Here is a 26,543-nt window from a genome sequence, read left to right on the forward strand (position 1 = left end):
GTGAAAACTCACAGGGAAGGAGGGAGGGGTTAAGGACCAGCCTGTAATTGATCCTGCAAACACTCGCAATGCTAAAGGCTCAGGAGAAGGTTCTGGCTCTGGATGGCACGATAAAGCAGGATGTCCCCGTTCGTGTCGCTGTACCACGGCGTTTGAATTACTGCCCTGATGAGAGCAAACCTGCACCTGAAGGGAAGATGCTGCGTGAAAAACACGACCTGCCGCAAACAGGGTCATCGAGTTCATACCATCAATTTCTAGTCAGCACCTACAGGTTGTTTCCAAAGCTCATTATTTCAGAGAACTGTTGCACATGTGAGGGAAACTCATTACCTGAGAGGCTTGTTATATTTTCTAGTTGCTGACAAAATGTGAGCATTGCCTGGCTACCTTAATTATTGCACAATTACAAACTGAACTGTATCATTCGTATTTAGATATCTGTTTTGTTGCTGGAGCTGCAGCCACTGAAATCCATCTTTCAGAGAAGTCATCAAAGGCCAAGCAGCCTCATCCGACACAGCAATTAAAAGTATTTTTCCCTGTTGGAGCAGAGAACTTCTCCTCAGTGCTCCAGCGAGACCCCAGGACCAGGTGTGAAGCCCCTGCAGCTGCCCAGGGTTTCTCCACGGCTGATCCTCCGCTCTGCAAGGCCCCGTTTTACTGGCAACACGGCACCAGCCTCCCCTACGACTCGCAAACCACCTTGTGAGTAATACTTTCTATACGTGAATCTCTTCCCTGCAACAGCCGCTATAATATATCACATCCTTTATATGAAAAGAAGCCAGCCTAAATATTTCACTGGAGGTACCAACAGCAACACTTCAGGGTGCCCTTGGGAGTCATTTGGGTATTTGGGAGGTAAAGCTGCATTTGTGTGTGGATTATCCAGCGCTGTCCTACTGTGACCCACGTCCTTGCGCTCCTGAGCAGTAACCACCAGTGAGTGGTGAGGATGAAACATTCCAGCTAACAAGCCGGCATCTTTTGTTTGTTTGTTTTTCAGCTTTTCGCTGTAACTACGGCTGCAATATGAAGGGACCGATCGCGGGACCCCAGTCACGGTGCCCTGGGGAAGCTGCGACAGGACAGATGAGCAGCACAAGGGACAAGAGATAGGAAGAGGTGATGAATTTGCCCGAGGTACCAACCTGGTACCAAGGTTGAGTAGAGCAGAACGTCATCAGCCAGAGGGCTGAGTTAGCATCACTAAAGGTGAGATTTATTGGTCCTAATTTGGTTACCCAAACTCGAGTTGAGCCAGGCTGTCGGTTTAGGCAATGGGGCGAATCAGAGAGCGATTAATCTCCTCCAGGACAGGGAGTTCAGGTGAGCCAGATGGTTCACTCGGTGCTTCTGGGTGGAATAAAGCCGAGATTTCCTCCCAACACCTTAAATCAGCAGTGTAATCAAAGCTGAACTAAATCCAAATCTAGACCTGCTGGAATAAATAAGGAATATATAAGTTTGAAAAATGTGCCTTGTTTAGAAAACAAGGTTTTAGCTTTTTGGAATGTCCTGCAGCGGCACTGACACCCGGCCAGAGCTGAGCCGGTGCTTTGGGAAGCGAGCTGAGCAGGCTGGAAAACCGGCCTCGGCATCCGGGCTCGCGCCCCAGTTTTAATTCCGAGTCAGGAATTTTCCACTAAATGCTTTCAGAAATAGTTAACTTCAAGAGAGCAGGTTTGGAGAAAGAGGAAAGGCATATTTTTTCCTAATGTCTTCTCAGGTTTTTTTTTTTTTTTTAGTTCTGAACATTTTTCACTGGAAATAGAAATTTTGGTATGCAGTCCAGTGCTTGAATAAAAAAAGGTTTTGCTAATTCTGCTGCTGAATGCAGTATACTACATTAAATGATTTACTTTTGCTGATGTTCTGTATTTGTGGAGCATCTGCTGCAAGGGAGCACTGTCTCGGACAATGATGGTAACAACAATGAATTAGCAATAATAACAAAAACAGGTCAAAGATTTGTTTTCCTTCAGCTTTCATATAATTACTGTGTTCACTTTGCCGTATCTCCTCTTCCATGAGAAATTTCAGCTTCTCGTAAAAGCATTAGGGTTTTTTCACGTGTTGTTGGGTTTTTTTGCCTCTTTAAAACCTGTCAGGATTTAAGAGGAAACTAAAAGGAAAAAAATCAAATTTCTTTGTTCAAAGAAGGTGCATAAACTCCAGCTGCAAATTACAAATAGCCCCTGGGAGTGAGGTCTAGTGATTAAAGGAGAGGAATAGACGTCGGGGTAATCGTGCCAAGCCCGTGTACGTCTTTGAATCCTACAGAGTTTAAAAAGGTACGGAGGCTTGTGACTCTGTTACCAGAAGAAGACTCAAGGGCAAAGATTTATAAACAGAATTTAGCCACTTCTAATGAGCTATATCACATTCGCCTACTGCTTGTATACAACAAATATGTGAATTGACACACTTCTAAATTTACTGCACAGTCTCTCCTGTTGAACAGGTGCTTATGAGATGTCTGAAGGGACTTGTATTTAAGGGTGTGGGATCCATCTGTAGTGCTGGCCTAGACAGAGGCATTAGAACAGATATTTTTGCTTCTGATAACTACAGCAGCACCTATGGGAATGTGGGTATCCCATCCCTTTCCTCCACTCCAGGAGTATAATTCCCCCACCAGATTTACCTGCCCAGGTTGGATCTACCTGGATTTACCTTACCAGGGTCAACTATAATAACTGTTGGCCATCAGATGAAAACATCTTGAAAGGTGATTTCTTCCACCCTCAGGGAGGTGTCTGGCATAGGATGAGAGATCCAGCAGAGCTGCCCACTTGTCCCCTGCAGCTCTGGGGGGAGGCTGGAATGACCACCTAGGACACCAAACCTTCCGAGAGCCAACGCTCAACGGCATCAGCTCCACTCTGCGTCTCCAAGAACGTGCCAGGATGCCCAGGTGTCATGGAACAGTGGAATGCACCTCTCTCAAAAGAAACAAGCAGCTGTTTTGCTGAGGTAAAATAATAATTTGACAAGAGTTCAATGAATTCAATGGAATTTAAGAAAGTCAACAGCGGCTCGACAAGGTTCAACAAGTTGGATGGCAAGGTCCGCCTTATTAATTACTGCATGGAAGAAATATCCAGAGGAAAATTGAGTTAGAATGATTTACACAGAGACCAGAGACGTAGAGAGTAAGGAAAACAAAGGTTATAATAATTAATATTGAGTGGCTACATGGATTAGTAATGTTTCATTAGTATCAGTTCAGTACACAATCAAAGTTACCAAGGCAAAATCAAAGTTACCATACTACGAGTTTATGAGCAATATCGCTCATTTACCAATGATCTGCCTTTGGTAAATGGTCTCTCAGCCTTGAGGAGCAACCTTGAGAGGTGTCCCCGCTCAAGGGCCGATCCCAAAGAGAGGCTCACCCAGGATGTCACATTTAGGGATAAAGTGGTTGGTTCATGGTCAAATCGTATGTGGCAGGAAGGGTACGGATGAGACTCCTTGTGCCCAGAACTTTCTTTGCTCCTTGACAAACGAGTCTTGGAAAAGCCACTCATTATTCCTACATCTATCGCACGTACCCAGGTCTGGTCAAGGGGCTCAAGCGGACCCATTAAACCAGGACGGACCACGGCGGGTGGTCTCCGTAGTCCAGGAATGTGGCTGAGATACCGACAGTGCTGCAGGACCTGAAGTAGCATTTCTATATAGAAATATTTTCAAGTTTTGACTGATGATTTTTCAGCGTTCAATTTTCTCTGTGAAAAAAAAATTGTATTTCGAGGGGAGGGAGAAAAACTCTCCTAGTTGTTGACCCTGTGCAGAAGGGGTTCAGATACATAAACCTCCTCGGCAGCCGGCCTATAATCACAGGCTCTGGTTCATCCCGTAAAGCTCCCGGCTGCTGCTGGCCCTGTGATCCAACTATTTCCTAAGCAGATGCTCCTTCGATTTACAGATCTCTGTCAGCAGCTAAAGCTCCCTTTCACTAACAGCTGCTTTTTTTTTAAACTACAGGGGAAAGGTGCAAGACAAGTGGTTCTTCCTATTGCACCTCAGGAGCAAGCCGAGGCGGGAGGTCAGCTCATGGCCACGCACGCCCGAGCGTGGCCTGTCAAGCTGCTCCAGAGGAGATGACTTCTCTTGCAAGCACAAAGCCAGCATGCAAATTCTTCTGACTTTGCTCCTTGAGCGTGTGGGGTCTGGAAACCTCCCTGTCAGTGTCTAATCTGTTGCGCTATGGCACTGAAGGACAGAAGAGCCCTTCTTGCCAGCGGAGCTCGCGGGCATGAATAAACCATCAGCCTGCGGATGCCGAGAGCGGACAGGACCTGCCGAGCCGGCCGGCCCTGCGGCACGGGCTGGGCTCCCGACGCCAGGGCAGCTGGACCACGCTGCTCCCAAAACCAGCCCGCACCGCCTCGGCAGGGCACTGCAGGGTTAGCCCGTGTTTGCATAAGTGATCCGATAGTTCCGGGGGACACACCTGCTACAGAAAAGCGGGTGCTGTGTGGTTTTGCGCCGTGGCTGTGCAGGGAGCTTAGGGCAGCGCCAAGACGCCGAAGCAAGTGCTCTGAATAACCATCTGGAGACATCTCTTTCCTCCCCTTGACCACTGAAGCAGCCCGCGGCGGTGAACTCTCCGATTCTGCCGTTTGTGCATGCCCCACGGAGCTCCCGGCTATTTGCAGCTACAGCAAACTGAGGTCACACCTTCACTTGCATCCCCAACCACCTGGTTTCCTACTTGGGTTTCACATCAATTCCTGCCAGACTGGTCAGAGTTAAATCCAAAGAAGCCACAAGACATTTCCTGAAGAATCAGCAAGAAACGTAAAGCGGACACAGACAAAACAGCCTCGGGTACGCAGCTTCAAAGCAGCCCCGAGAAAACCAGCTGGACTGTCGAGGAGGAGAAGATTTGGGGCCGGCTCCGCCTGGACCACGCCGTCCTGCCCCTTCCCCACAGCAGAGGCTATTTCTCCCCCACACAGCATGCAGCCCCCAGTCAAAAAGGCAACAGGAGGCAGGAGGCTGGCTGGAAATAGAAACTGCCCACAGTACGTTAGAGAGAGATCTGACAGACTGGAAAGCCGCTATTCAAGGGAGACAAAGCAAACGTTGCGTGAAACGCAAGCTGTTCCTTGCGGCTCAGGGAGGTGGAACAAACCGGACCCGTCAGAGCTTGGGATGGAACGGGTTAAACTTGGCCGAGGGGGAGCACGTGTGGGGCCTCTCTGCTTCCTCGGCTCATTGCAAGGGTGAATAAACTGTGCCTTTTTTGAAAAAAGTTGTTGTTTTGATGGCTTTGCTCTGCTTCGCAGCGGGCGTGAGCGGGGCGTGCTCAGCGCCAGGGGAAGGGCCGGGGGGCGCGGGGTGAGGGAGCAGAGCGGGGCGAGTCCACGGGGAGCCAGGGGAGAGAGGCAGCCTGGAGCCCCGCCGGGGCAACGTGATCCGAATCCGGGTGGATTATTACACAAAAAGTGGAAAAGATAGTCCTGGTTCCCCACTTGCTCACTCCCGCGGATGCTGAGAGGAACTGGGCCGGAGTTCCTTGAGGCCCAGCAGAGAAACAAGTGGTCACGGTCTGGGCGAGGGAAGGTTTTCTGGGCGATGTTGAGGTCTGCAAAGGGATCTGCTGCCTTGCTTCAGAGTGACCGAGTCCTACAAACACCCCCCGAGGAGCGTGGGAGGGCAGAGACACGGGGAGATGGAAGCAGAGAGAAGGTGCTGGTGACGGAGCGTGTGCTGGGGCTGCTGGCTCCTGCCCAGGGCCAAAGGAAGGAGCTGCAGAAAGAGCACCCAGGGCTGCGACAGTGCTGCAGGGGACACGGCTGCATGGGCAGAGCCACGGACACCCCGTCTGTCCCCTCCCCTGGGGCTCCTGCCCAAGAGGCCGCCAGACCACCCGCAGGCCAGGAGATGCTCCAAGTGCTCCTATGGAAACCAGCAATGTTTGGTTTCTGCCCTCAAACTGGAACCATCCCAGGGGACACAGCAGCCACGGGAACCGTGTTCTTCCCTGCACCACGATGCCCTACCAGCTACTGGAAGAAACGGAGAAGAGACGGGAGACGATGAGAGAGAAACAGCTTCATTCCCTGCTCCTTCCCTCTGCAAAGCTCTGTCAAGGATAACAACCTCGTATTTAGTGTAATTTACAGTAACTGTGTTTTAATAGATGTTGTGGGATTCTTAGCCTTATTATGAAAATCCTCTTATGAGCAGCAGCTCCTTTAATAACCTGGGCTGCAGAAAAGTGTCTGTCTATTTACATCTATTTGCATGTATTTGCATGCGAGTTGCTAATATGAAAATCTACAAAGCTCTGATGAATTCACATTTTTCAGTCTGCCCATAATTTGAAGGACTAGGAATCCGATAGTGTGATTTTGGTGACATGTGCAAGCGTTGCCCCAGCGCTAACCAAGAGGCAAGGACTACAAGAGAGCAGGACTCCTGGACGCTGCCCAAATGATCTGACTTTTGGAAGGACCCTTGAGTGGATCCTTTGAAATTCCAGCCTTGCGATCAACATTCCCGGAGCTCTTCATATGTCTAAGGATGGTTTACCTAGTTTGTTAGTGGCAGGTGGTAAAATTACGGAAAATGAAGTTGATACAGCAAAGAGAAAAATGAAGAGAGTGCTGTCAAAACCTGCAAAGTGTTTCACCTGGGAAATGGCAGGATCATACACCCACGTGTGAATAGGCTGGTGTCTGGGGAAAGAGGAATATGTCGTGAGATCCCAAGGATTCATTCACAGATCTTATCCATACCGAAAGGGAACGATTTCTCTGCAAAAACTCCAAGGACATTGCAAGAAACTGTGTGATAAGATTGCAACTGATTTGAACACGGGACTTCCATTGTTTGGGAAATGTTGCCATTTCCCACAGAACTTCATTCTGTCTTAAAAAAGTCTGAATAATGAAAAAAAAAAAAAAATCAAATGTTCAGAATTCCTGCTTCACTGTTTCTATACTGGAGACTGCATGGTGGTTTGTTTCAACATAGCTACATCATCCCAGTTCAATAATTTCAAATCTTATCATTCCAGTGAGGTAAAAATGTTGTTTCAATGATCGTAACCATTGCGATATGAAATCTGAAGTTCGAGACAACATGAATAATGATGTAATCAAATTGATCAAAATAAACCAAGCATAACAATAACATAGAAAAAAAAATTTGCAGATTTACTGTCTTGAAACAGCGGATTTAGGACACCATTGAAAAGAAACAACACCACTGAAACGAAACAATTCAATGTCCCATAGAAAATGATGCGTAAATTGGCATATTTGCACAATGTTTCAATTCTGCGTGAAAAACCTCAAAATCTTAAGCACAACATAAATATTCAGGGCCAAAAGCACATGCCCGGAACTTCCAGCAAACCCAGCGCTTTGCATCTACAACGAATTCGCCTGAAGCAGCAACACGCTGCGGATGTGGGGAGATCCCACCTGCTCCCGAGATGAAAAACCCTTTCCCACAACCAGGCCAGCAAAAAACACACACCTGAAATCCACTGAAAAAACACCCGTTAATTGCTGGATGTTGCTAAAACTCCCCTGGAGTCTCATTGGGAATATCTTGCAGACTAGAGCACATAACGACCCTATCGACCTCAGCATCCTCGTACTGCCCCTTCCATCTCAACCACCAATTTAGCCCTGAGCTCGTCAGCACCTGAACTCAATCCGAAAGAGCTTGGGATCAATCCCTGCTAACGAGCTCATTGCCCAAGCTCATTACACTTTTCTTTCATCTCGCAGTTTTGATCACAAGGAGCGCAGAGGTTCTCATGAGAAAGGCTCTTTGAGATTTCTAGTCCTATTTTTTGGAGTCTGGACAGTTCAGAGAAGCATCTGGATTTATGGTTAACAGTATGAATTAAGTACCGGTTTAGAAACTGAGGGGGGTCCCACAACGTCTGCCCGCCTGGCAGGCAGACCCTCAGCGCAGCTCCTCCCCTCCTGGCTCCCAACGGGTTCCTCTTGCAGCTGGACACTTTGCCAGCAAAGCTCAGCCCCACGGAAAGAAAGCAAACGAAATAAAGACGGTGATGTAAGACGCAATAACCACAAACCCAGCAAATTCAAAAATTAGATGTAAAAGGATACCTCTCATAGAGACATCTCACAAGCACCATCGCTAATCCCACACGTTCAAAAATTTGTGTCTACCTTCCGAGTCACGCGAGCTGCTGCAATACCAGGAGAGGTGCAGAGATAACAAAGAGGGCTCTTTGTCCGCTCTCAGACGCTCAGAGCTGCTCACAGGTTCGGGCTTTTCTTTACAAAGGCTGGAAGTTCCAGCTTCTCTTTAAATAAAAGCGAAGAGCCTGCACGGTGCGTGCTGGCAGCGCTTCACAAAGGGTTTGTGGCTGGATCGCTTTGTGCTCTAGTAAGTGAGCACAGCAGCCGAGAAACTTTTAGGTAATAAATACATGTTTCCATCAACTGGTGATGACAGGGATTGCCCAGAAGGACAACTGTGGAGTTAAAAACACAAACACAACCCCAGCCTTTGCGTCTGGATTCAGACAGGCTGTGACGGTCCAGGACGTGTGCGCTGATCCTGCTGACGCGTCTGAGGGTACGTGGATCATCCCAAGAGCTGCCCAAGACTCGGGTACAATCCTGCCCCCGATATCCAGCATTCAGCCCCTGCCAGGCTGGGGGAGCCCCCAGGCACCGTCCTCCTCCCTCACCCGGCACCGCTCGGGAATCTGGTGAAACCTGCCATCCCTTTCCTCCCCGATCCTCTGGAGTTATCCTTTTACATCTCATCCTCATCTCGGTTTTGTTTTCGAGCATCTCACAGAAACAATACTACATCCCCACCAACTACCAATATTAAGTTAGTTCCAGCAATCTGGTCCTTGGGGTGGCATCTTTAGTGCTATCAAGAAGTCACATCAGGGTCCTTGCTCATCTCTCCCCCCCGCAAGTGAAAGCCCTTATTGGAGATTTCTTTCAATATTTCATTAATTCTCAGACATATGCTCTGGGAATGTCAAAATGTTAGGATCTTCTGGAATGAAGTGATAAACACAACTGGCGTGGAATTAAACACTGAATTACCTAGAGAGCCAATATCCTTTCTTTGGGTGTACGTTACTATAGCTACAGCCCTTGCAGATGCACCTCCATCCTCTAACTTTACCCAAAGCAAAAAAAAAGAAAAAAAAATAGCAATAAACATAAAATGTAATAATCTCAGGAAATCTGCGTGTCCTCTCTTATTGAATGGATGTGCTTGGCATGTACGGCTAGCTAATTTAAGCTAATTATTTTTTGTGTTTATATTTATTGGCTGTGATTAGTTATGCAACAAAGACTATGGGAGAACAAATCATGTCAGTGCAGCTAATTGGAGATAACACAAGCAATAGCAAAAGCAGTAATTTTTATATTTTACGCATGAAAAGGAGACCTGATCCTGCTGGTTGTAAATCAATAAAGTGCTGTTGAGGTCTCCATCTGAGGATATGAACCAAGGCCTGAAAAACAGCACATGGTATGAGTTACTCCTAATGTTCTGGGCGCTGTCTGTAAAGCTACTGAAAACCAGAGATTTTAGCAGAATAAAGCTGGGGCTGGGGTTAGAACTGTGCTGGAATAAGACACTGCAGAAAATAAGATATATAGCATTTTGTTCCTTTGGAGTGAAGGTTGGTGTGACCACTGCAGAAGCTGGAGAGTGCCCAGCTCTGATTTAGAACTGGTTTCAGATCCAGAGGTGATGAATCCATCCTCTGCCGACCCTCCTCGTGCTCTGAGGCTGACCCAGGGAGCTCAAATCCACCATCCAACACCCCCCATGTCCTACGAACCACAGAACCTCTGCAGAGGTTTGGAGGCATTTCTCTGGACCCAGTGTCCCCCTTCTCCACAGACACCACCGGCATCTGCACCCTCCTGCTTTCAACAGCGAACAAAAGCAATCTGGCCCCGCGCTGCCCTTTGTTCCCAGCAATGCAATCTTTGTTCATTTCTGGAGTGCAGACCCTGCTAATTTATGTTAATTGGAATTGCACAGGTAGCGTTTTTTCCCACTCCCTGCATGTCCCCCCGCATCCTGCTGTGAAATCAAGCTGGCTTTATAACCTACAGCAGCCGGAGCAACAGGAGCCTTAGCATGCAAAGCATGTCGATGACTTGCCTTTTATTCTGCCTTTCTTTTTCTTTCCCTTCCTCATGCGGAAGTTTGCGTATTTGGATAGTTTTGAAGCCTCGCTGGGCCACGATCACAATTCCCTTTTATTTATTTATCTACAGGGCTGGCTGCCCTGCCGCACCATAGGACAAGATGGTTTTCCCTCCTCTTTTGCTGGCTCCCATACACTGTTTTGGGGAGGAAAAAGGCAAAAAAAGGCATTATTTGTGCATGCCTGTGTGCCGGGTGACACTTGTTGTTTGGTCTGTGGGGTGAGTTTGTGTTGCAAGCCCAAGGTGTGGGAGTCAGGGGCAGCTTTGCCTACAGCTCCCATGGAATCGGGGTCTGTCTTCTTTAAGAAAGTGAAAAAGCTGCTTGTCCTGCCTTTGTTTCCTTTTTTCCCCTTAGAGCAAATGTGAAAGGGAAACTCATTTTTGAAAGAGATGGCTGTGGATGCGCAGGCTGTGAGCTGGGGGCCAAAGCTCCGTGGAAGGGACAGGGGCACCGCGGAGCTGCCGGACACACCACCTGCTGCTGTCTTAAGCAGCTCAGGAAACGCAAATCCCGAGAGTTTGGGGGGCTCTGATTACTAAGGGAGTTTTTAAAAACTGGCTTCTATCATGAGAGAATTTGTTTTACCCACCAGCTATAGCAGGGGCTTTTATCTTCTGCAGGAAATCAGCGCAGATACGTATCACTGTAATGGAGATCAGAACTTGACCACAAATATCTCATTAGCTTGAAAAGTTACCTGTTTTATTTCTGTCCAAAGGATATTTTGCTTGGGTGCTTTCATCTTAAAAACACAAACTTCTAGAAACCCAAGCTTTAATGTCATGTGTGATTTTGCTTTCTTTGAGGAGTGGAAAATGCCACACACTGTGGCATATGCACAGGATTGAGTCACAAGGGGAAAAAATAAACAGTCTTTCTTGGTTTGATCTATGTACATCTGTTTCCTGGGAGAGAGGTGAAATGGGATATTTACTTGGGTAAGTAGTGTAAGCCAGACACACTCCACTGTGAAATAAATAAAAAATGATATTAAAATTAACTATGTAAAAGGGATCTGGAGCTGGGCTTTTAATCAGAAACTGGAGGGTTTGTGTATAGCATGCATAACAGGACTATGAACATTCTCATCTCTAAAGTTTCCAAATGAAATGTCAGCCCCATCAGAGATAAAACCAAAACTTCTTGCTTTTAATGAGGCTGGGATTTCCCTCTGTGCCTGGTGGGGCTGCTCTACTAATCTTGCTGTTGGCTGCGGTTTGGGGGAAAACCAGACACGGTCTGGGCTGGCACACAAACACTCACAGTGTACCTCACCCCTCCTCGCTGCCGGGACAGACGGACACTCGCTGTCCGACCAGAGACTCCAGATGCAGCCCGGCACCTCTGTATCATGTCAAAAACCACCCGCACGTTGCTGTGAAGAGTAAACTGGGGTTTGATCACCACCCGAAACGAGCTGCGGGAGAACGGCCTCTGTCAGCCCCACAGCCGATCCGAGGAGCCCCCTAACCCAGCCGACCACCCTCAGCAGCCCCAAGAGGAATATTAAAAGAATTGAAGGAAGAAATAAATAGCCACGTTTTAAGAAGGCAGGTAATCTATCATTACAGAGCTTACTGAGGGATGATGTTTGTTCCCTGTCATCTGATGTCTTTAAGTCAAGATGGGATGTCTTGCTAAAAGATACATTCTGGTTTAAGCCCGTGTCGTTGCGCTCAGAAAAAGGAATCGCTCTGCGACGTCGTATGGCAGGAAATCAGACTTGATGGTTGTAATTGTGTTCCTATCTGGCCTTAAAATCTATTGATCTGTGAAAATAATTGCCACGGTTTACTGATTTTCCTGAATGTTTGATGGTAGGTAAGAAATACTCCTGTCTCCTGTGGCCTGAGCCAAATTTCCTCTTTGCATTGAGCAAGAATTAGGGAAAAAACCCCACAAACATATTGATTCAGCATAACCAAAGACATTTTTAAAATGGAACTTTGCTTAGCTGTTTGATATGTTTTTTTCTGTACTTGCTCAATGGAATCTGGCTGTCAGGACCCCTCGGCATCACCCCGTGGGTGGGCCTGGGAACGCTGGTACGACACGGAACAGGCACTTCCCAACTTATCCGACGTCATTGCTAGCTGTCACGTCACTGCTGCTCAAACGACACCACGAAACTTGTGTCCTAGTCAAGCCTGAAGAGTAAAAACAGAAAGTTGTTTTTACTTCACATACTAACAAAGGTGAGAGCATGTAGAACAGAAGAGATTTTTGATTTTTGTTAGGAAAGAGTCCCGATCCTAAAGGCACTCAGCTTCCACACCCGGCTGGAGTTTCCCAGTGTCTTGCAAAAAGCCCTCAGAACACAGCGAGCTGGTGTATTTTCTGGTGTAATTGCTACATAAATGGTGCAGAGCCCTCGCATGGGTCTGTAAGTACAAGGTAAGTGTTTCTATAGAACAGGCGACTCCTAACACATCGAAATACGCTCGTTTGCATTTGGCATTTTAAAAGGAGAGTCGTTCTCCTCCTGCTCCTTTCTCTTGCCGATACCCGCGTGTTTTGTCTTCTCAGTTATCACTGTGGAAACTCAAACATGATATTAGTTTAATTAGAGATCAGCTCCTTTTACGGAATGCAAATGCCCTATCCGACTAAATCCCCCTTCTGAAGTTGGCAGATGCAAATTAAATCCTGTGCACTGAAGTGTAATTTGGCTTTGAACACTCTTAAAGGCCCTCAGTGATTCAGTGGGTGGAGGGGAATTAGTCTTAAGCTGCATTTGTTGCTTTCTCCTCCCTTAATTTGTTTATACGAATGCTACTGAAGCAACATTGAATGGAGACAAATTGCCAAGTGACACACGTGAACGAAAGCCAAGGTTTTACCGGGAGTTTTTTGGAGCTGTAAATAACGCAGGTCCAGTCTACCTGAAATAACGGTAACTAACGGGCCAGGCGCCACGTCCCGTCCCATTCCCAGCAGGCCCGCAGCAGCCTTGCGTCCCCCCACGCCACGCGAGGGCAGCTGCTGCCCGACAGCATTTCCGAGGCACCTTGGCCAGGGAAATGCCTTTTTCTTGCCGTGACGTCCCCAACCTGAAGGGTGGCTCTGGAATCCCCACCCCACCGCAGCGCCCTTGGGCGACCCCGACCGACACACTCGGCGGGTCCCACCGGGTCTGTCTCTGGTGGGCCTCAGTGGAAACCCGGAAAATTTGGTCTAGGATTACAAAAAGTATCACACCGAGCACCCGCAGGAGACTCGCAGGAACCCGCACTGTTTCTCAGTTTCTTTAAATTAACAGAAAACACAGACATTTTGCAAAACCAATCTATGACAATCTTCCACTACTGCCACAATGCTTTTCACAAATAGCCACCTAACGGCACCACTCTGAATGTCCCCTTTTATTTTCCCTCGCTGCATTTACTTGGAAGTCGATGTCTATGATTTTGCAGGCCAAATACCATAATGTGAGTCTGATCACATTGTATCGGTCTGATCAATCCTTTTACTCCACACGTTGCAATTTAAGCAAGAGGTGTTTTAAGCCATCCCCAACAGATTAATTACAGACCATAGTCAGCATTTTTCTTCATTGCTCTGAGATCAGACGGCTTCACTGTAATGTTTCTGCAGCTTTTATTTTAGAGTCTCTGTTTCCTCCCATGTTCTTCCTGTCTCTGATGATTTATTCTCAGGTCTGAATTTAAAATATACGTTCATCTCACCAGCAGGCGCATTATCACACCGCGCAAATTGCTGTGTCCCACACTCACCAAATGGCTTTCATCCAGTACCTTCAGTTTTGGTTTTTCTTTTTTTATGATTCTTTTCTTTAAATAAGGAGTGATTTTAAAACCTCCCATGTGCTATTTTGCAGAAATGAATCAACCAGGAGAATCTGTAAGTAACAGGCACTTCAATTCCTGGTTCTGGTTTTCTGCCGAACATGTTAACGACTGAGCAAATAAGTGCCTTTCAATTACATGCTTGTTGCTGACACTCCCTGCTTATGTTTTATAACAATGATTTTGGATCAAGAGGTTTGCAGCTAAAGGGATAAACATTTAGCCCAGATAAGCAGATTTGTAGAAATTATTGTTATCCAGAGCTGGTTTGATTCATTACGAACCAGCACTGGACAGCTCTTGAAATCCGCCGGGGAAAAATTCATCCCACCAAAGTGAAATCTGCTCAGGGATGAGTCTGAATTATGTTCTATTCGTAATAGCATTTCTTTCTGTTATTTAATATGGCAAAAATAGCCATGTGAGAGAAATTATTTTCTCCATGTGTCTCCCTGACCTGAAACACATTTACAGGGAGATTTTTGGGTCCTCCCAGCAGCAGAAATGGGGCAGCAAGGACTGAGAACCAAAGAGCAAGGAGATCAGGGACGTTTTCTTGTGTGGGCTCAAGGGACGGGCAACAGGAAAAGAGCCGTATAAATTCATAGGTATTACTGACCCCAAACCACTGATATTTTCAGTGCATTTTGGTAACCGACATAACATTTTGCTGCAACCCACATTTGCGCAGAGACTTCTCTGGCTCTAGAGATGGACTCACTGTAGCTTATTTCTACCTTTACTATTCCAGCCTAGCAGCTCTTCTTGTTTATATTTCTTTCTCTCTTAGACTTCCTCTCCCCTCTTCCTCCTTTCCTTCCTTCTGTTTTCAATGATCAATAATTTTTTGTGTAGAGGAACATTATTTTGGGAGAGGACTGAGCGTCTGCCCGCCCTGTGCAGCAGGTACCCAGGTCCCTGGGCTGAAAGTCGTACATCACGCTGCTCCCGTCGTTTAATCTATGAATCGGCCAGGGGAGAAGGCCACTGAAATAAAGCATAGACAAGGGTGGGCAGCAAAGCATGCACTTGTCACAGAATTAGTGCCAGAAATATATGGGCGATCAATCAAAGTTACGGCATGCTCTCCTTGTGGTTAGTTGATATATAATACCCCCAATCAATAACTAAAGAGAAGGGAGAGAAGAAAAGGATTTGATTTAATATTTGCCTAGGCTTCGTAGAAAAGTAAGATTTATTGCAACATAAAAAAACCAAATTTAGCCTCTAGCTTAATAGCCAATTGGTCCCTGTGATATTGCTGGAATCGTATTTACTGTGCATCCTAATACAAAGACATTAATATCCGTGTACCTGCTCGGCCATGTCATGCTGGATATTAGCCAGCACGAAGCACACATCTGGTCTTGACTTCGGACTCGCTTGCTTAAGGAAACATTTGCTTTATTGCATTTAACATTTAGAATTGGTAAGAGGTTTGCAAACTACCACCGATATTAGCAAGGAGATCTCGGGACCTGATTTGGCTTGGCCTGTGTTACTGGGTCTGGATGTGTCAGACTGAATTAAAGGCAGGGCTGCAAAATGCATCTCGTAGGTCCAGAAATGGCAACAACCACTGGATGCTTCTGTTTGCCCTTTGCTATTGTATTTGAGACATTAAATTATGAAATCACTCAAGACCTTTATTTTTCTCTTGCCTTCCTGGATCCCTTAGATCCAGGTCCCTCCTGTTCTGGTCCATGGGATCTGCACCAGCTTCACGCCAGGTCTCACATCTCACCACGACTCCTCTCCAGGTAACACATAGAATGACGCGACAGTAAAACAAGGCAAATGACCCCGTTCAAAATAAAACTGTCTTCCAAAGGCTGAGCAGAGACATGCACAAGTTTTATACGTTGTGTATTTTCACACACGATCAGCTAAGGCTGGGAAAGCCAAGCATAGGATTTAGCTTCAGCTACTAATCCCTGTTCTTGGCCAAAAAAGCAATGAACAACTATAAATGTTAGGAAATTCAGACCTTAGTTACAGCAAATCCTGACACAGAACACAGTAACGGGTGGTTTGATGCTGATTTCAGCAATTAAGAGTATTTAGCCAGAAGCACAACTGCCCTCATGGACATGTTTGCCTTCAGATCAGCGCGAGACTCTGCTCCAACCCTCACCCAAATTCTCAACAGATGAGCTGAATCTGCAGAATTTGACCAGAATGCACAGTTCTGAGCTTTTTGGTACTTTCAAATTCCAGTCAGGTCAAAGAAAAGAAAAAGGTGACAACCCTGAGGGTATTGCGACACTTGTATTGACAACATCCATCACAATTCCAACAAAAACGTGTGGGGAGAGCAGTCTGAATTCCCATTTTGCAAGAAAATCAACAACCACTATCCCCTAAGCCCTCTGTCCTCCATGGGCATTTCAGATTCTCCTAAAAACCCTGCAAGCTTGGCTCAGAGAAAGGAACGGGCTCAAGTACGGAGGAAAATTCTCTTGCAAGATTCAAATACATCCTCCCTCCTTGCACAGGACACAAGAGTGACACAAGAATTTTACCAAAGTTGACCATTTGAACGAGTACACCTTGCATAACGGGAAGACTAATGTCCTGCAGCTTAGGAATGACTCCATGTGCGACCTGAGCTATGGAGAAAATAATCTCAATAATTCCTGTGACATCTTCTGGCCTTCAGCTCCATTGTCCACATCATTCGTTGGCCTGAAATTTGTCATTAATTTGTGGCAAAGTGCAAGGTGAGTTCCGACCATCAGGGCTCTCATTTAACAGCTTTTTTACTATCTTTGCAGAAGTACAGGTAAAAATTCAACAGGCAGAGCAACAGCATCTCAGACAAAATCTGCAACTCAGCTGGAATTTCACAGACTATTTACTCTTAGGCCACAGGCAAGAAACAAATATATCCACAACAGGAAAGTTCCTGAAGGCAGCTCAAAAATAAGTATGATGTGTGTCACCACGGGCCACTGAAAGATCCTTCAGAACAACAAAAATCAGCTCATTTTTTCTCCCAGCAATGTCAGATGTTTTAGGAATGGTTTGTTCTGTTGGTTTTTTCTGTTAAATGAGTCCTATTATAATTACGAAGCCTGTGATCTAGAGTTAATCCCTGGCTCCAACCTCCCCAGTCTCTGAAAGAATTTGATCTCAATCTTGGCAGGAACCATTGTTTTCAGTCTCCTAAAAATTCAACTCAGAGTAGACAAAGCCCCATAAACGTTCCTGAGGTCGGAAATGAATGCATATTTATTGCAACAATAGCTGTATTACCAGCCATTCACAGCTCCAAGAGCGAAACACGGGAGTTTCTTCAGAAAGAAAACCAAACAGATGTCTCCAATGAACACAGTTATCGCATCGGCAGAATATTTCTTTCAGTAATCTCGCTAGTAATTAATTTTTCTGTTATCACGAAAGCCATTTCAGAGGCTGGGAAGAAAAAAACCACCTGGTTTTCTCACCGATCGCAGCCCGTCTCGTCCAGCGGTGGTTTCCCAATGGAGAAGTCACTGGAGACTCCAGCCCCGTTGTCCTCCTGCATGGAGAGAGATAACAATGCGGTTTTCCCCCCACAAAAGAGAGTTCAAAAAAGCATTTACCTGTAACAACAAAAGCAAGCGGATAAATAAGAAGCAAGCACACGTGGTGTTTAGGATAACATGCAATTAAAGGATTAAAAATTCATACATTTTGATGGGAAACGGCATTGAAATCGCTGAGCCGTTAATGACTTTGAATGAAAGGGGGGACTTATCTCTCCACTCAACCGCAGCGTTCAGAACCAAGATAGACCTTTCGTCATTTGTAACTGTTTCACCCGCGGCACACTGGAGATGGGAGCCTGCACAGTTGTTCTTCCAGCCACTGAAGGAAACTTCTGTAAGCGGAGCCGCCTGGGGAGGACGAGGCAAGCGGAGGAAGACACGGATCGGCCTTTCTCGCTTTCGCCCCACCGCTGTCCTGCTTCAAGAGCTGGATCTGGAGATGTTTATTCCTAACACGATGGTACCAAACGCCCTGAGGGCTGAGCCACAGGGCTTTTAGGAGAAAATAACCCTCATCCACAGAGCCAGCGCTAAACCAGAACCACTTCTGGGCCTCACATAAAGGTTCGAGTAAGATTTACAGGACGCAAGGGCTTCTGCTGAACGACTGCCACTCTTTCTCCATTCCTTCTGAAGCACATCAGATATTTTTAGAAAGACAGACAATCAGCTGGCTGGGTGGACAGGCATAAAGAGATATACTGGAGAAAGAGAAATGAATACCAGCATCTTGCTGTCTGTCTCTCTTTAGGAAGCAGTGTTTTAGGCATTACTCTTTTCACAGCCATAAAGACAAGAGAACTGATTGTTTTTTTAAACCAAGTCGAGAGTCCCACCCGATCACGCAAACGGCTGGAGTGGAGCTGGAAAAAACCCCTCAGCTTTCGGGAGGATTGCAGCAGGATTGTAACTGGACAAAAGCCAGTCCACAATTACAGATAGGGCTGAGCTCTGATAGATACAACACAAGACACTGGCAACGGAGAGCTCTATTTTCATCATGTTAGAAAAGTGCCCTGATTTTTCTTATTACTGGAAGATGATGGGCACCCTTGATTTATAATTTGGCTGTTCAGTTTGTAGTACTTGATGAATCTTTCTTCTATAATTGTGACCAAAAATGGCAAAAAGGATTTTGCTTAGAGTATTCAAAGACACGAAGCAAACAAAAAACCAAGAAATCGTCTGATGAAAGGGATCAATCAGTAATAATTATAGCCTGAAAGATGAAAACTTTGGGTAGCAATGGAGGTGTGAAAGGAGGAAACTGGGAAGAGTTTTCTGAGCTTAACATCTGGTGAGATAGATGATATATTCTCTAATAAACATCAGATAAACAAGTCTCTTTACAGGAGATGAGGATTATCCACTGACGGTGTTTGCTGTGGATTCCCTCAGCAGAACGTGCCAAGGGCCATTCCCACAGCTGCTGCTGTACTTTTGTCCTACCTGAAGAGGTTTAAATGTGATTTTAGTGTCTTCCCCCTGCCCCATCTTAATCTTGCGTTGTTGTTATGGATGACTGAGTTCCAGAACTTCGTCAATCTGTGTAAATAAGTGTGGTCTTACTGAACAGAAAAGAAAGATACCAACTTTTCCCAGCAACAGACGTTTCAAATCTCCCGCTCAGCATTGTGAAGGGCACAACGGAGACCTGGGAGCTCTGACCTGTGGTCCCACAGGAATGTTCACAAGCTCTTGATTTATGAAGCTCGTCCCACAGAAATACTTAAAATTCAAGGTGTGTGCTTAAAATCAGGAGCGTCACTTTGAAATGGGGCCATCAGGGCTGCAACCTCTGTGACTGCTGTAACGAAGGCCACTTGTCTTTGCTGAATTTTAAGATGCAGATGGAGCATGTCTCTGTTATTGCTCCATTTGCAACGGGAAAATATCAAGAGGTGAATTTTTTTAAATTACTATGTTATTGGCATTTTCATTTTTTAAATATAAACATCATCTGGTTCGCGTTACTCAGCCAGCCACACAGGAAACGGTAATACGTTCTGTTGATATTATTTTTCTCTGAGGGATTAACAAGGATAATATTTATATATGTATTAAGAGATTGGTGCATACCCTCAGGCAGCGGCAGAAAGAATAAGAAATAGCAGCAGCATCAAAACAAGCTGCAGGTGGCTGGATGTTATTGCATTTCAGGGGTACGGCTCCAAGGGCACAGAAAGGACATCACTTTGGGTGCTGGCACTGGATTATTCTAAGTTAAATCACCTTGTGCCACTCACCAGAAAGGGACAATTTTCCAGGAGAGATTCCAACCGAGTTATCTATCTGACCGGCTGTCATGGGCTGAGATTTGGGCCTAGATACTAGATTTCTTATATCCTAATTCTCCATTATAACCGTACAAGCTGACAATATTTCATTCTTTTGCACACCCATTTGCCACCAGACCTCTAACCATTTTATGTCGTTCTGTCCTTTCAGCTCCTCCACCAGCGACAGCCTCTTTAATCCACAGCAGGTCTGTGCAGGACGGAAAGCAGCGAAGGAAAGAAACCTTGTGGCATTAGAGACGGGAGGGAAAAGGCAAGTTGTGATTGATGCCTGCAATACCGAGCACACAAATCATAGCGCTCAGTGATACTCCTATAATTTACGGGAGAAATAAGAAGTGAAACATTATGCCCGTGTCACAAATGATGGTTCTTGGAATAAGACAAACACTGTGCAATCAGTTTAGACAGCAGGACACAGAAGAGAGGCCACACACTGAGATTATAAATGTTATGGACCCAAAATTGTCCTTTCCCGGGTCTGGGCGCCTGGTGTGACAGCACCAATCGGAACCGGGCCGCGGCATCTGCTCCAGGGGGTTCCTCGGAGAATACAGTGAAAAGCAAAGCGCCTCTCTCTGATTTAATTGCTTTGAAATGCTTCCCATTCTTCCTGTACAAAGATTTTGTCTGAGCCAACCTCCTTTCAGGTCAACAGGACGTAAACTTTGTGACTGAGTTTAATGAGATTTTGTTCATGCTCTGAAGTGTAGAGCGCTGAGTAAAGCTTGACTGCTCCTAATTCCCATTTACTCTGACTTCTCTAACTGCAGGTCTGGCCCCTCGAGAGGACTCGCTGACCCCGTGCTGAGTGGCTTGCTGGCGGTGGAATTTCGGACAGAAAAGGGTCCGAGCGTGCAGGTCCCGTCCGCAGGGCCTGGACCCCCGCGTGCCCCCCAGCCGAGGTCCTGCAGGAGGAGAAATGCTTCATTTATAGCTCCTAGCAGACCTAAGCCCCAGGTTTGACGGTTTGTCAGCAGCCTCTCCAAGCATTTAAGCAGAATATTGTCCCCTCTGCCATTCTGCACGCAAAGAGAAGCCTCACGCAGAAATAAATGCGGCTTCCAGAAGGTGCCTGGGAGGAGGACGGAGCATCGGCTGTTTCAGGGCCTCGGGGGCTGGCTGCTCGATCTGTTAATCAACTTTATGAAAACCTCTGGGGTCAAAAGAGTAATACAATAACAGAGGACAAGCCCATGCTGCCTCTTTGCACTTTCCACCTTTCTAGTCATTTTATCCTTCCTTCCCGCAAAATCGGCTCCCTTCGGCTTGACCTTGTAACGCGACAGCTCCGCTCAGCCTGGCAAAATTAAGATGATTTGTCGCCCTTCGTGTTACTGCATTTGCTTTCGCTGTGCTCCTCCGATCCGTTCGCTTCAAGCTCAGGGCTCCCTAATTGTATTCGAATGGGGACAAACCTCGTGATTAAAACTCCAACGCGAGCCCATCCGGGCTCCAGCAGCGCAGGCGTCAGGACCCTGAAATTGCAAATTCAATCTTCCTGATGGATTCAATTCGGGGATCTGTTTTGTCAGCCCTGTGTTGGGTGCAACAGCAACCCTCACCCCGCCTGCCCCTCCTGCTCTCACTCCCCTGGCAATTTCCTCATTGCTTAAAAATATTCAGTGAGGCTACATCAAAGCGAATATTGAGACTTGTATTATTGTTGCCAGGGGTGACATTAGATGAGAATTATATGAAACAATAAGGGCGCTGGAGTATAATCCGTTTGACATTTGGAACATGTTCCCAGTGCTCTGTGCTCCTCGGAACATTCAAACAACAGAACTGTCTTCATTTTCATCACAATATTTGTGTGTGTGAGTGGATTTATCTCTCTCTCTATTTCTCTATCTGGTCATTCTCTGCAAGGCCAACAAAAAGAAAATGATCACTTCTGGGGCTGCTGACCTGTCCAAGCAAAATCCAAAGCAAAATGCAAACTCCTCTGAATTTCTAAAGTTTCAGACAAAGTTTTCAACCTCACAGCCAGAGCACATCTGGGAGGAAGAACTGACCCTACGATTCTTGCCTGCAAGCCCATTATCCCGGGAATTTGCAGAGGACCCAGAGCAGGTCATGTCCCTCGGGTGATGCTGACGTGGGCACCTCGCCTTGCTCCTTCCTGAAGTCCACCTCAATTGTTGCTTTTTCTCCAATATTACATACAAAACCTAACATTTTTAGGAATAAAATACTGACCTCCTTAAAAGCATCATTGCTGAGTTCACCTGGTCGCGAACTGCAGCCAGTGACTTAGCTCCAATATTCATGTATCCTCATAAACACATGAATAGACGCACCGGCACACACACAGCATCTCCTCCTCAATATCCATATTCCAAGTAATTATCTCAATTACCGATTCAACAGGATCACCTCATTTGCTTGCTGGATTCCCCATGCACAATATCTTTCTGCTCAAAGCGCCCTCTCTGCCATATGCTCATCCCCTGCCCGACACGCTGGCTCGAAGCCCAACTCTTATTCCTTACGACCACTGAGCAATTTAGCTGTGAAATTACCCCGTACGGCAGCGGATCACTTCTCATCTGGAAAACACGCAATATCGCATCTTAAAGAGATACAATATAGAACATAGAGCATGGGCTGGGTTTTGCAGAGGTTTTAAAGCACTTGGGGTTACTGTTAATTTTGATGAGAATTTTAGGCTTTCGGTACTTGTCATGTTTGAGAGAGAGAAAAACGTGGGGAAAGTCAGGACGGTCACAGCAGGCAAATTTACATTCCAAGATTACAACAGCCGTCTTCGGCATAACTGCATTAAAAATGTGTTTATCCCACATAATATCTATGCTTTACATTACTCTCACTTTAGAAATCATTATGTTGCCCTCTGAGCTGTATGTTGTGAGTTATTTCCTACGAGAACCGTGCATCTAACCTGGAGATGCAGCCCATGTTCATTTAAAGTTTCCTGAAGGTTCATGAACTTGTTTTGAGTCTCTGGGGTGATTTATGGGACTGACGTGAACACAGGTGAGACTCATCGGCCTCTGCTTGAGATTCTGAGCTCGTTCTTGCTCAAATCTCAAAGCGAAGCTTAAGGAACATGAACCTTCCCAAACTGCCAATGAATCAAATGTTTGTAAAAATTTTTGCAAAATGAAACAGCGAGAGATCCCACACAGACTGTCCCTGCGCTGACAATGTTTCCATCCTGGAAGACAGAAGTGGAAATAATTTTGCTGCAGGTTTCCAGCACGGAAGGGCTGGAAACCAGAGACTTGGTTGTTCAGGCTGCGTTTTGCCTTGGTGCAAATGTTGGTTCTGCACGTGGTTTTATCAGCAGGACTTGGGAATTTTTGCTCCCCGTGTCCCTTCTCCAGGAGCTCTGGCTGCTGTGGTCTCCCTGACCCAGTCTGGCCAGCACTAAATTCTGAGTCGCTTCTGACCAAGAAGGAAAAGATATATCTGACCTGACTTATTCATAAGTTCCCACACAGGCAAACAAGAAAATTAGAGCTGCTCGGATGGCAAAAGTATGTTTATAGAAAGAACACAACGGCAAAATAAAAGTCCTTTGAAACAAAAGGTTTAACACTTTCTGGTTAGGAAACCACTCAGGATAGCTTGAAAATGTTAATTTTTTTTCTGCCAATATGGAGATGTGTTGATGTGGCTCTGCTCCCAGGAACAAGCGCCAGGACCAGAGGAAACGGCCTCAAGTTGCGCCAGGGGAGGTTGAGGTTGGATCTGGGGAACAATTTCTTCCCCAAAGGGCTGTGGGGCATTGGAACAGGCTGCCCAGGGCAGTGCTGGAGTCACCATCTCTGGAGGGTTGGACAGACGGACATGAGGTTCTCAGGACATGGGGCAGAGATGGACTTGGCAGCGTTGGGTTAATGGCTGCAGTTGATGATGTTAAAGGAATTTCCCAGCCTAAACAATTCTATGAGTCTAATGAAATATTTGCTGTGATCCAGTACACTCCTCTCTACCCAAAAGGATGCTGCAGGGACCAGCTCCGGCTTCAACAGCCAACCTCTCGGTCCTGGGGCAGCTGCCCGTGTCCTGGTGCAGCCCAGGGCCAGGGAACAACAGGGTGACACATTTTCCCACTGAAAAGTGCACGTTGAGCTTTTTACTTGGCATTTATGGAAATGAGTCCAGAAAACACAGGGCAGGGCAAAGTTTGGCTGTCTAAGGTGACATTAGCAGGAGGAGCTCCCTTCCTTGCCAGCCCTTGCACAAGGTCCTGCTTCTGAAACCTTCGTACTGTCCTTTTAACTAAGTATGAAGATAATTAAATTTTGCAGTGTGGTTACACCTCAGTAAATATTGTCTATAAAAATCAATTGGCATTTACTGTACTTAATGTATAATAACGATTCTTATAAATCTAAATTATCCTTATAAATCTAAATTAAATGCCTAGGTTTAAATGTATTTAGGACATTTAATTAATAAAGTGTTACCAAATAACCATTACTAATCTGTTTACCTCAAGCCTGATTTCCATTTCCAAAGGATTTATTTCTCAGCAGAGTGTGTGGGAGGGTGAAAGTATGTGAAAGGGTTTTAAAAAGCTGCGGCAGGTACCAGAAATATTCAGACATTGCCCAGGAAATTCCCTCATCTTTTCACCCATAGAGAAATGCTGACGTGCTGGAAATGGAACTTTTCAAAGCCAAAGGTCCATTTTCACCCATCTGTAATTTCACGTGTTCAAAAAGTTTTGCGGTCTGAAACATCCTGGTTTGATATCAACCTAATTAAAAGCTCTGCTTTTCTGTTTAGGCTGATTTTCCAATTCATATTTTAACTTGCAAAGAGAGAAAACAATTAAGGATTAAAAACTCCAAATAAAAAAGAACTGATCTGAAGAAAACCTTTAGATTAGACATAAACATTATATGGATTACCCATTTGTGAAAAACACAGCTTTTAACGTTTTTTCCCTGGAACTTCTCTTGGAACTGCCCTTAATGAAGGTCTAAAGGGCAAAGTGGCTCAGCCAAGGCCCATCGAGGAGCCTGTGACACCAAGGACTTAAAGTTCCGTCCTCCAAGTGCAGCTGGTTTATGTTGAAAAAACCCAGATTTTGGTCAACCTGGGCTGTGTCACGAGCTAGTGCCGAGTTCATTCGCTTCAGCTTGCTGGTTCCCTTCCCTCACTTCAAATTCCCTCAGCAAAACTTTGTGAGGCTTTATTTTGAAACGGGAGTTTATTGCTCAACATCTTTCTAGACAATTAAACAACAAAGACTTCGCAATCTCCCCCAAATGAAGCAAATGTTTTGTTCAGGCCGGAATGATTTCTTATTCAGTTTCTTTTTGCCAGAAAGCCGAAGAAAACAATTCGTGTCAAGACAACCCCCAAATCTTTTGCAACAGCCACCAAGCGCGGCTGCCCCGCCAGCTCTGCTCCAAAGCCCCCAGCTGGACTTTAACCAGCGAATTATTCTTTCCTCCCACCTCAATTAACATCCACAGCCTTGGCTCACATCAAGCCAGAGGGTCAAATTGAGAACAAGCGCAGCATGGTGCAATTCCATTGAACCAAACGCTAGATCTACCCCAGTGATTAATTTACCTAAAAACATATAATTATGAGCAATAAAAATTATTTCTTCTGCTGCTGGAAACTGGCTGAGACTGTTTTCCCATATAATAGCAACACCTGCCAGCGTCCAGGCCCAGCAGCTCTCCCAGCCCAGTCCATATTGACCTAAATCATCAGTTTTAAACCTGTTTAGTGCCCCGTAAGATATAAACGGGAGATCACAGTCCAGCCGTGCGAGGGGAGGTATCAGCAGCAGAGCGAGTTCCTGGTCCCCTCCTTGGTAGGCTGAACAGATAAAGTCCAAGCACATTAAATTCACTCCTTTACACAAGGCATAAAGAAAGGTTTATGTGCTAATTAAGCCAGAGTTGAAGGTTATAGTCAGACACTCAATTGCAATTGTCCTAGTGCATTTTAATTAGTTAATCACTCGTACAAGTCGGTTTCCCATTCCTCGCGCACTCGTTCCAGGCACGTTCCCGGTGTCTCCCCATGCAAAGAGCAACTCGGAGAGAGACCCCCGGACGGCCACAGCCGGTGCCACCAGGCGTTTTTAGCCCGTTAAATTCACTACGGAACTATAATACAAAAGAAAACACCTAGGAAGACAAGGTATTTTCTAGGCTGTCTATCTTTTTGTGCTTGATTTAGACTGAGTTTGGCAGCTGGAAGCAAGCCCCGTCCTAAAGAGAGAAAGAGGTTGAGAAAACACTCTGCAAAGGAGCCTGGCACCTCTGCCGTACCAACTGCTCATCTCCCGGGGGACGTTTCACTTCAGCTGTCTAACTAGTTTGATGGTCTCTCCGTGTTTTTTCTGATTGGGCTAATTTATTTGTTTTCATGCTAAGTTTTATTGCTTATTGATTTTCCAAGTCGCTCTGAACCGATGTCAGTTTTTATCTGCTCGAAGCAATAGAAATCGTTCTGTGGAAGATACACCATGTAAAATCTTATTGCCGGCCAGACTAACATCTACAAATAGCGTTAATTACTGTGATTACAATCCCCCTAGATGACAAATTCAGACCTATTGTCCCTCCATCGCACCACACAACCCCCACTATAAAGAATTCACACACTCCAGGCACCAGATGCAACAAGTGCGGAAATCACACGCCGAGGACAAGGAGTGAGCAGCACCCGAGCGGTCACCGCTACGGAGTCCAGAGGTTTGGATTCCCCCC

The 26,543-nt window shown here is 45.9% G+C and overlaps 1 long non-coding RNA gene across 1 annotated transcript in view; it reads right to left on the reverse strand.

Moving 5' to 3' along the window:
• The window catches only part of LOC135997852 (uncharacterized), a 151,250-nt gene that overhangs the window by 110,015 nt on the left and 14,692 nt on the right, over positions 1 to 26,543 (reverse strand). The window contains exon 2 of the long non-coding RNA XR_010607493.1: positions 17,453 to 17,526. This is a non-coding gene — a long non-coding RNA (uncharacterized LOC135997852). The remainder of the gene's footprint in view (positions 1 to 17,452; positions 17,527 to 26,543) is intronic.

This window comes from Caloenas nicobarica, chromosome 23, assembly GCF_036013445.1.
Source record: "Caloenas nicobarica isolate bCalNic1 chromosome 23, bCalNic1.hap1, whole genome shotgun sequence".
Lineage (NCBI taxonomy): Eukaryota > Metazoa > Chordata > Aves > Columbiformes > Columbidae > Caloenas > Caloenas nicobarica.